Source organism: Gossypium arboreum, mitochondrion (assembly GCF_025698485.1).
Source record: "Gossypium arboreum mitochondrion, complete genome".
Classification (NCBI taxonomy): domain Eukaryota; kingdom Viridiplantae; phylum Streptophyta; class Magnoliopsida; order Malvales; family Malvaceae; genus Gossypium; species Gossypium arboreum.
In genome coordinates, this window is record NC_035073.1 from 675,422 (window position 1) to 682,721 (window position 7,300).

Below are 7,300 nucleotides of genomic sequence, written 5' to 3' on the forward strand. Positions count from 1 at the left end.
TCCAGTAAACCGACGACTGGAGTCTGGCCGTCCTGAGTGATAAGCACTGCTAAACCTCAGTTCAGTGCCTAATTTCTTCCGTAGCACCCTCTATTAGGGGGCAGACTGGTGTCTTGATCGGACGTAATGCTCCCCTTTCGTCATAAGGCGTGGTTTCTCACCACCTAATGATGATATCATATCACGATCATGGGGTAGCCCGGTTCGAATTCCATATGCAGATTCTAATTGAAATCAAAAACCCGAAGCTTATTTAGTTCCAGATGATGCAAAGCCAATTATAATTCCGGATCCAATCCCATCTCCCGACCTATACCTATAACTTCTTCAAATGTAGATTTGCCCGAACTTATTTAATAAGGCGAGATGGAGACCTTGATTTGGACCCTCGTGATCGAGCTTTTGATTGTAAAGAACGCGGAGCCATAGTCAAACGATCCAAACCAGGTTGAGAGCGTCGAAGCTTATCCACCTGAAGCGCTCACTTCTACTCCTGTCCTGCTGTGGAAGCAGTGGCCGGAAGCTTCACTGTGGAGGCGGGCGGTCTGATGGAGCTGATTAGATCCACAACCGAGATGGAGCCATCCCTGGAACCCAGGAGCGAAGCTATCCCTCCTGAGACTGGCCCACAAGAATCCATTTCAGGATTTTAACCTGCAATACAAAGACTAACCATGGAGGTCACTGAAGCTGCTGAATCGACCTCTGAGAAAGAAGAAGAACAAGAACTACTGCGGTTGAGGAACAAGCCGTCGTGGCTGCACCTGTCAAGTTACACGATCTTTCTGTTTGCCCGCTTTGATTAGGCTTTATTCCCGAGCGCTCTTTTTAAATGCTCTGGTGGAGCTGGAGAAGCAAGACTAGTCCTTATTAGTAAAGCTTCGGCCCTGCCTTTCTAATCGGCATCTTTTGATCGTTTCACTGTCATAATGGGACCACTACACTGGCCCGAGAAGGTGTGTAAACGGTCACTCTATAACTATAAGGTCTCAATGGACACTATTTTCATTTAAAAAAAAATAAATAAATAGGGACCTAATAAGCACAAAGCTATTACACAATCAAAGCCTTTTTCATCTCCTGCGAACAGACGCACAAGATAACCTTTGATACACGCCACTAGCTGTTTAACTACTTTACCGAAAACAGTCAAATCACACAATTCATTGGCTTCTCCTCTAAGGAAGTAAAAAAACCCCACATGCTCTTTCTCATATCACCTATACGAATCCGAAGCTAACCCCTGCACCTGATTCATCCCCTTGAATAACGGGTTTGCCTGCGAGTCTTTCTTTGAATTTATGATGGAGAGACGGGGAAGATGAAAACAATAGATGTGATATACCGAAAAAAAAAAAGGTAGAGGAGGCCTGTTGCCGAGACCCCGTCCTCTTGCAGAGGAGGCAAAGCACCGTAACCATAATGAAAGTTCAGATCAAGTGCCAGAAGAAATGGTCGACTCTGAATCCGGATTGGTTTGAATCGAGAATGAAAGATTTTCTCTAAACTAGAAAACCGTCAAGAAAGGATCCATCAACATGATGGACACTCGAAACCTTATCTATCTGGTTTGTGTAAGGAGGGAACCGATTTGACCTTTTCAGTAAAGGGGGAAACAAATAAAGTAGGAGACGAAAGACTAACATAGCGCTTCACGCCCAGAGGAAGATGCTTTCTTTTAGCCTACGCCTACGCCTTTCCCCTTTTAATAATAATAAGGTAAGCATCCAGCTCTCGATCCAGAGCTACTGCTTCAACAATCAACTGAGCTCAGGAAGTCAGGTTAAGACGTCGACTTATACAGGGTCTTTTCCGATAAGATGAAAAACAATTCCTGTCTTGAAAGGTAAATCCCACTAAACAACACTTGTACGCTTGACATGAAAAGTAGAGGCAAGCAGAGTCAAAGGCCAAGCCTCAACCAGCAAAGGGGGACAGCCATGCCAATCCAAGCAGAGCAACTAGAAGCCCACTCTACCTTTTTTTCTTTATCTTATACTTCGTTATTCAAGGAGACCCATGTGCATTTCCTCTGTTCTGTGCTCTTGAACTCTTGATTCCCTTGTGCCTTTAGTTGAAGTATAGGTCGTCAATTCAATCTATCTTGATGGGATTTTTGCTTTTTTTGAGTGGTATAGAAGGGATTCCTCTAGTAAGTAGCGACAAGAGGCTACATCAATAGCTGAAACTTGTTTTTGGGTAGGGTAGGCTCGGAGTCAGAAGTCCTCTCTTTCCCAACCAAATAAGCATTTTTGGAAAGTTCATCTTCCCGCGGTCAAAACTAAACAACACTTGCGGATAACAATCAGACCTTACCCGGGACAGGGACCATACTAGAAAGCCTAATTAAAAATAATTAGGCTCAATTCACATCTATGAGCGATGATTCCTGTTTCTCTTGCTCGCTTCGATCGGACTCTGACAGCTTAGGGAAGAATGAAGGGTCGCTAACAAGGCCCCTAAATGACTGCTCAGAAGGCCTACCCATTTTTTTTCCTAATTCCTTTCTTTCTACTAGTTCTTACAAAAAAAATTTGCAGGAAGTAAACGAAGTCTTTCCTTCCGAAAGAAACTCCTGAAGTCACGTCTTTCAGTACTGGGACTGAAGTCAAGTACTTTCCAGTTGCTCTTTGCCCAAAGCCCTCCTTCCGACTTATACAACTATAAATAGCTTTAGCATCTATTGAAAAGGAAACGTCTTTCTAGAGCTAAGGGGAAGGTTTGGAACCCTAATAGCAGAATGGAATCAGTTTACCGGGCTGACTTCCATGCCAACACGAGTAGTTTAACTCATCACTACCTCGTAAGGGCGTTGAGAATTGTTTTTGCTTTTATTGTTAAAAATTCTTAAAAAAGTCTTAAAATAGCCCTTGCATAGTTTACGAATTCTGCTTAGTAGGGACCTAAACACAGGAATGGTTTTTCTCAGAGTCAGACCACGCCTTATGACGAAAGGGGGAGAAAGGACGGGTCACCTGCCGATCTATGATCAAACAAAACTATACCTGAAGAATGGGATACAGATTGACCAGCACAAAAGCCATCTCTATCAATCTACGCTCATTGATGAGACGGCGACATAGAGAAGAAAGTATACCGTTCCCCCCTTGTCACTTAAAAGTAAAGAAGAGATACAAACTTTGGAATAATAATTTTGTGGGATCGAGGATGGAATCGAATAGCGAATGCACTTGCGGTTAAGACAGGTCCTGCATCTCCTACCTAATGCAATTGACCGACCCGGCATCTCTTTCGTTCAATAATGCCTTTGCTTCAAGACGCTATTTACCAGGAAAAAGACACTACCCTTTTTTTTTGAATTGAAAAAGCCGAAGGGGCGAACGAGCGCTGCGGTAACGAGCCGTAAGAAAGATGAGCAGAGCATTCCTTTCACCGGCCCTTATAGGAGTAGGGGGCGTGGTGAGATAGATAGACGTCCAATCTTGCAGCAGCTAGTTGCTCGGCCTTAGTCTTGGGCTGATCTCATACTTCAATCAACCCCTTCGTACTTCGATCCAATCAATCGATCGATCAAGAGGCTAATCTCTTTTGTTTAGGTCGGTAACTAAAAAAAAAAAAGAAAAGAAAGTCCTCGCTTTCTCTTGAACAAGGGAAGGGCAGCATAGCATTAGCTTCAATTGAACAAGCTCAACCTTGAAAAAAAAAGAAAGGCGGTAGGCCGAAGAACCGTTGAACGCTTCAACTTGGCCACTGAAGAAGGCGAAAGCTGGGCGAGAGACTAGGCCAACTTACTTCTTACTGCCATGGTTTAAGCTTTAGGCTCCATAGACGGAACTATGTATTAGGTATTAGGGAGGGGAGGAGAGAAAGAACGCATGCATGGAGATTCTGTCTCTCGGAGGTTCGATAACCTATGAAAGGACATCTAAGACTAAGAAATAATTCAAGGAAGTCCATTACTGAGAGAAGTGGTGATCTCGTCTTGCTTGCTGGGAGAAAGGAAGCTTCCGGACCACCTTTTCCAGCCAGATAGCGAGCGATCACTCAGCAATGAACACTAACTGAAAGCGGCCGGGAATGAGTACCTATCCCTTACGGGAATCGAACCCGTGTCTTCGACATGAAAAGACGATGTCCTAACCACTGGACGAAAGGGACCAAAAAGCCATTCTTCATATACCTCAGCTCCGACAATAGAAGTGGTTCGTTTTGTTTCTATACGCAATTCAAGATTTCGTTTGTGTTCATGTTGGCGATTTCTGATGTGAATTCGGCGGGTCGTCCCCCCTTCCTATGGGTTCCCCCACCGACCCAGTAACACACCAACCACGCCCCTTCCCTTTCTCCGATCATAAAGCCCCCTGATCCCTTTCTTTGTCTTTCATCCCCCCTGAACAGAATAAGTAAGGCCCCGTTCTTTCTAAAAAAAAAAAAAAAAGAAAATATGGGCGAAGCGCCCGTTTGAAGTGGCGAAGGCCTATGCTAAAGTAAGAAAGAAAGTACGTTAAGGTTACGAAGTCACTTAGTCGAACTATAAAGAAAGGGAGGCTAAGCTTACTTCGTAAGGTCAGCTGGTTAAGGAAAGCTCAGGTTATGAAATCGCTTAGCCGTTAATTAATTAAATAAAGTAGTAGTAAGGCATCGGTACGGAGTTGCGTCAGCTGTAGATATAGACTAGGCTAAGGGACGGAGCCTTCCACTGTGGACCGGGACTACGCAAAGGTAGAACACCATAGAAACTTCGCTTACTTTCTCATAAACCTTGATTTCGCTACGAAAAATAAGAACCCGGAATAGCGGAAATCGGTTCGTGTTCCGCTTTCAAAGTAAGTTGTCTTTGCCCAAGTGTGAACTGCAGACGACTCTCCAGTGGTTCCATTCCTTCTTACTTTACTTTTGGGTCAACCCAACCCGAATGGGAATAAGAGGGTCAGCCAAACAGCGGGCAGCTCCACTTTGTACATTTTCTGAGGCAGACCAATCAGGTTTAGAAAAGGGAGGGGAACTTCTCACCGAAGCGAAGGAGGCAGTAGGAATGAAGGAGGCGGGAAGCTACCGCTTCTAGAATGCAAGCTTATCCTTGACTTTTTTTAGAGAAAAAAAAAAAAGGTTTTTGGATGAAGTAATTGGAGTGACAAATGGTTACGGTTGCGGAAACCGGAGAAAGTCGGGAACCGTCGGTTACCTTTTGAATCAAAGTAGCGACGAGCCGAGTACTACGACTACAGGGGGGGCAAAGCTTCTACGACAGCTTCGCTTCCTCGTCGCTTCTTTCTGGCGACTAGCTTCTCAAGTGGGTGGCTTGGTAAGCAAGCTACCTTCAGCATCGGTAAAATCCCTATCAATAATAGGCCGGAATGGTGGGGAAGGAGGCCCCCTACTTCAATGGAAAGGGGGGAATCGCCGTTTCACAGCCGCTCCTCTACAACTACCTTTCGCCTAACATGATCACGAACGAAGACAGAGAATTGCGTAGATAGGAGGACGAAACGAACCAACCCACTTGTCCTGATCGGAACGATTGAAGAAAGAAAGAGAATGGTGGCCCCTTTCGCCCAGGGGCCATCGTCGGAGAACAATGTCGGGGACAGGGCGAGAACCTTCCGTTGGTTACGCCCTTTAAGTTAAGGGTTGGTTCTTCCATATAAAGGGAAAAGATGCGCTCAAGCATGCGAAGAAAGCTCTTCGAGCTTCCCTTATATTATGGAAAGGTTTGTAGAAAGGGGCTTCTTAAAATATCCCATAACATAAATAAAGTAGGGGCTTCAAAGCTTGTAGTTTAAGGGTGCGCAGGTTTGGAATCCTATACAAACAAGGGGCTAGCGCGCAATGGCTTTCTCTGATAGGGGCTCGCTTCTTCAAGTTCCGCTTGCTGCTCGTCAAAGCCGTAGCTGGCTGTCTACTAAACGAGCCTTCACTGCCCGCCCGGCCCCTATCTTTAATCTTAAGTAAAGTGAAGTCAAATCAATGAAGTGAACAGCCCAACCTCTTTGTTTGAAGCTTTTCCAGGAAGCTTCTACTTGTTGAAGCTTTTCTTCCCCTAATTCCAAAACACAACAATAGACTTGCAACTATAGTATAGGAAAAAGCTTCTCTTTGATAGCGGTCATAGGGGGTTCAGAAAGGATCTGATCGTAGATAGAGACTTAAACCTGTGTGGGGGTAGGGGCGGATGTAGCCAAGTGGATCAAGGCAGTGGATTGTGAATCCACCACGCGCGGGTTCAATCCCCGTCGTTCGCCCATCAATAAATGGACCATTTGTTACGGAGACACAAGACAACCCTAGAAAGCATTTTTTCTGCAAGTAATCTCGAGGCTTTCAAACGCATCCAAGCAATTGGTATCCGATTGAAACATAGAAACCATAGATTCGCGTCGCCTACTTGCTGAAAGCACAAATGGAATGGCTGATCATTTATTGTATGAAGTTTTTAAGACCTCACTAATCAGCCTTAAACTTTTGAGTTCATAATGAATGAAATGAACCCCCGGATGAAGAGAAAATCTCCCCTCCCTTTTACTAAACCATGGGGAGTCCCGAGTAGTTTACCGGGCAAATTTAGTTGTCGTGACGATACCTTTCTTAGTGGAAGATTGGAAAAGACTTCTCTTCATCACGAGACTGATCGGATCCGCCGTAGACACCCGAGAAACCCCCACAAGGCAGGCTAAAAGAGTAAGAGGACAACAAGCAAAGAGTTATGCTTTCATTTCTTTGTTGAGATTGAAATAAAGTTATTTAAAAAAGGGGGTAGGTATAATGCACGCAGGCCAAGTCAAGAAAAGGACTTCCTTACTTTTATTTCATAGTAGTCTTAATGACTAGTAGTTTGAAGCCTTAACCGGTTTTTTTCGGCGCTCGGTTCCTTCGTCTTAAGTCAAGTTCAGTTTACTTTTTCGATTTTGAATGGAACTCTTAGTCGAGCTGATGGCGAGATCGATTTTTTGTTCGAGGTTCAAGAGAAAAGAGAGGAACCACCGCCCAATGATGCTTTTACGAAAGTACGGTCACCGGTGGCGAATACCTTCTCGACACTATCGAACCTAAAATCCACTCTCAATCGCTCTTTTTTTATTAGAGGAATTGTTTTCGTATCCTGGACTTAAGGAAGGCAAAAAGTGCCCTATCTGCCTTGTTGTGATAGGGGGGCAGTGCCAATTGTTTGTTTTCAAGTCAAGCTCCGTATCCCTATCTCTTTTTAGGTTGGCATAACAAAGAAAGAGAGTGCCAAGAAACAACACATACCCATTACTTTTTGTTGGAAGGTTCGGGATCGTCAGGGAGCCCCTATTAAGTAAGTCCAAAGTTCTGCCGCGAGAATTCACAGGTTCGTTCA

The 7,300-nt window shown here is 44.5% G+C and overlaps 2 non-coding genes across 2 annotated transcripts; one reads left to right on the forward strand and one right to left on the reverse strand.

Moving 5' to 3' along the window:
- Nucleotides 1-4,047: 4,047 nt before the first annotated feature.
- trnE(UUC) lies at nt 4,048-4,119 on the reverse strand. The gene has a single exon. It is a non-coding gene; the product is annotated as a tRNA-Glu (tRNA).
- Nucleotides 4,120-6,129: 2,010 nt separating this feature from the next.
- trnH(GUG) lies at nt 6,130-6,203 on the forward strand. The gene has a single exon. It is a non-coding gene; the product is annotated as a tRNA-His (tRNA).
- The last annotated feature ends 1,097 nt before the right edge of the window (nt 6,204-7,300 follow it).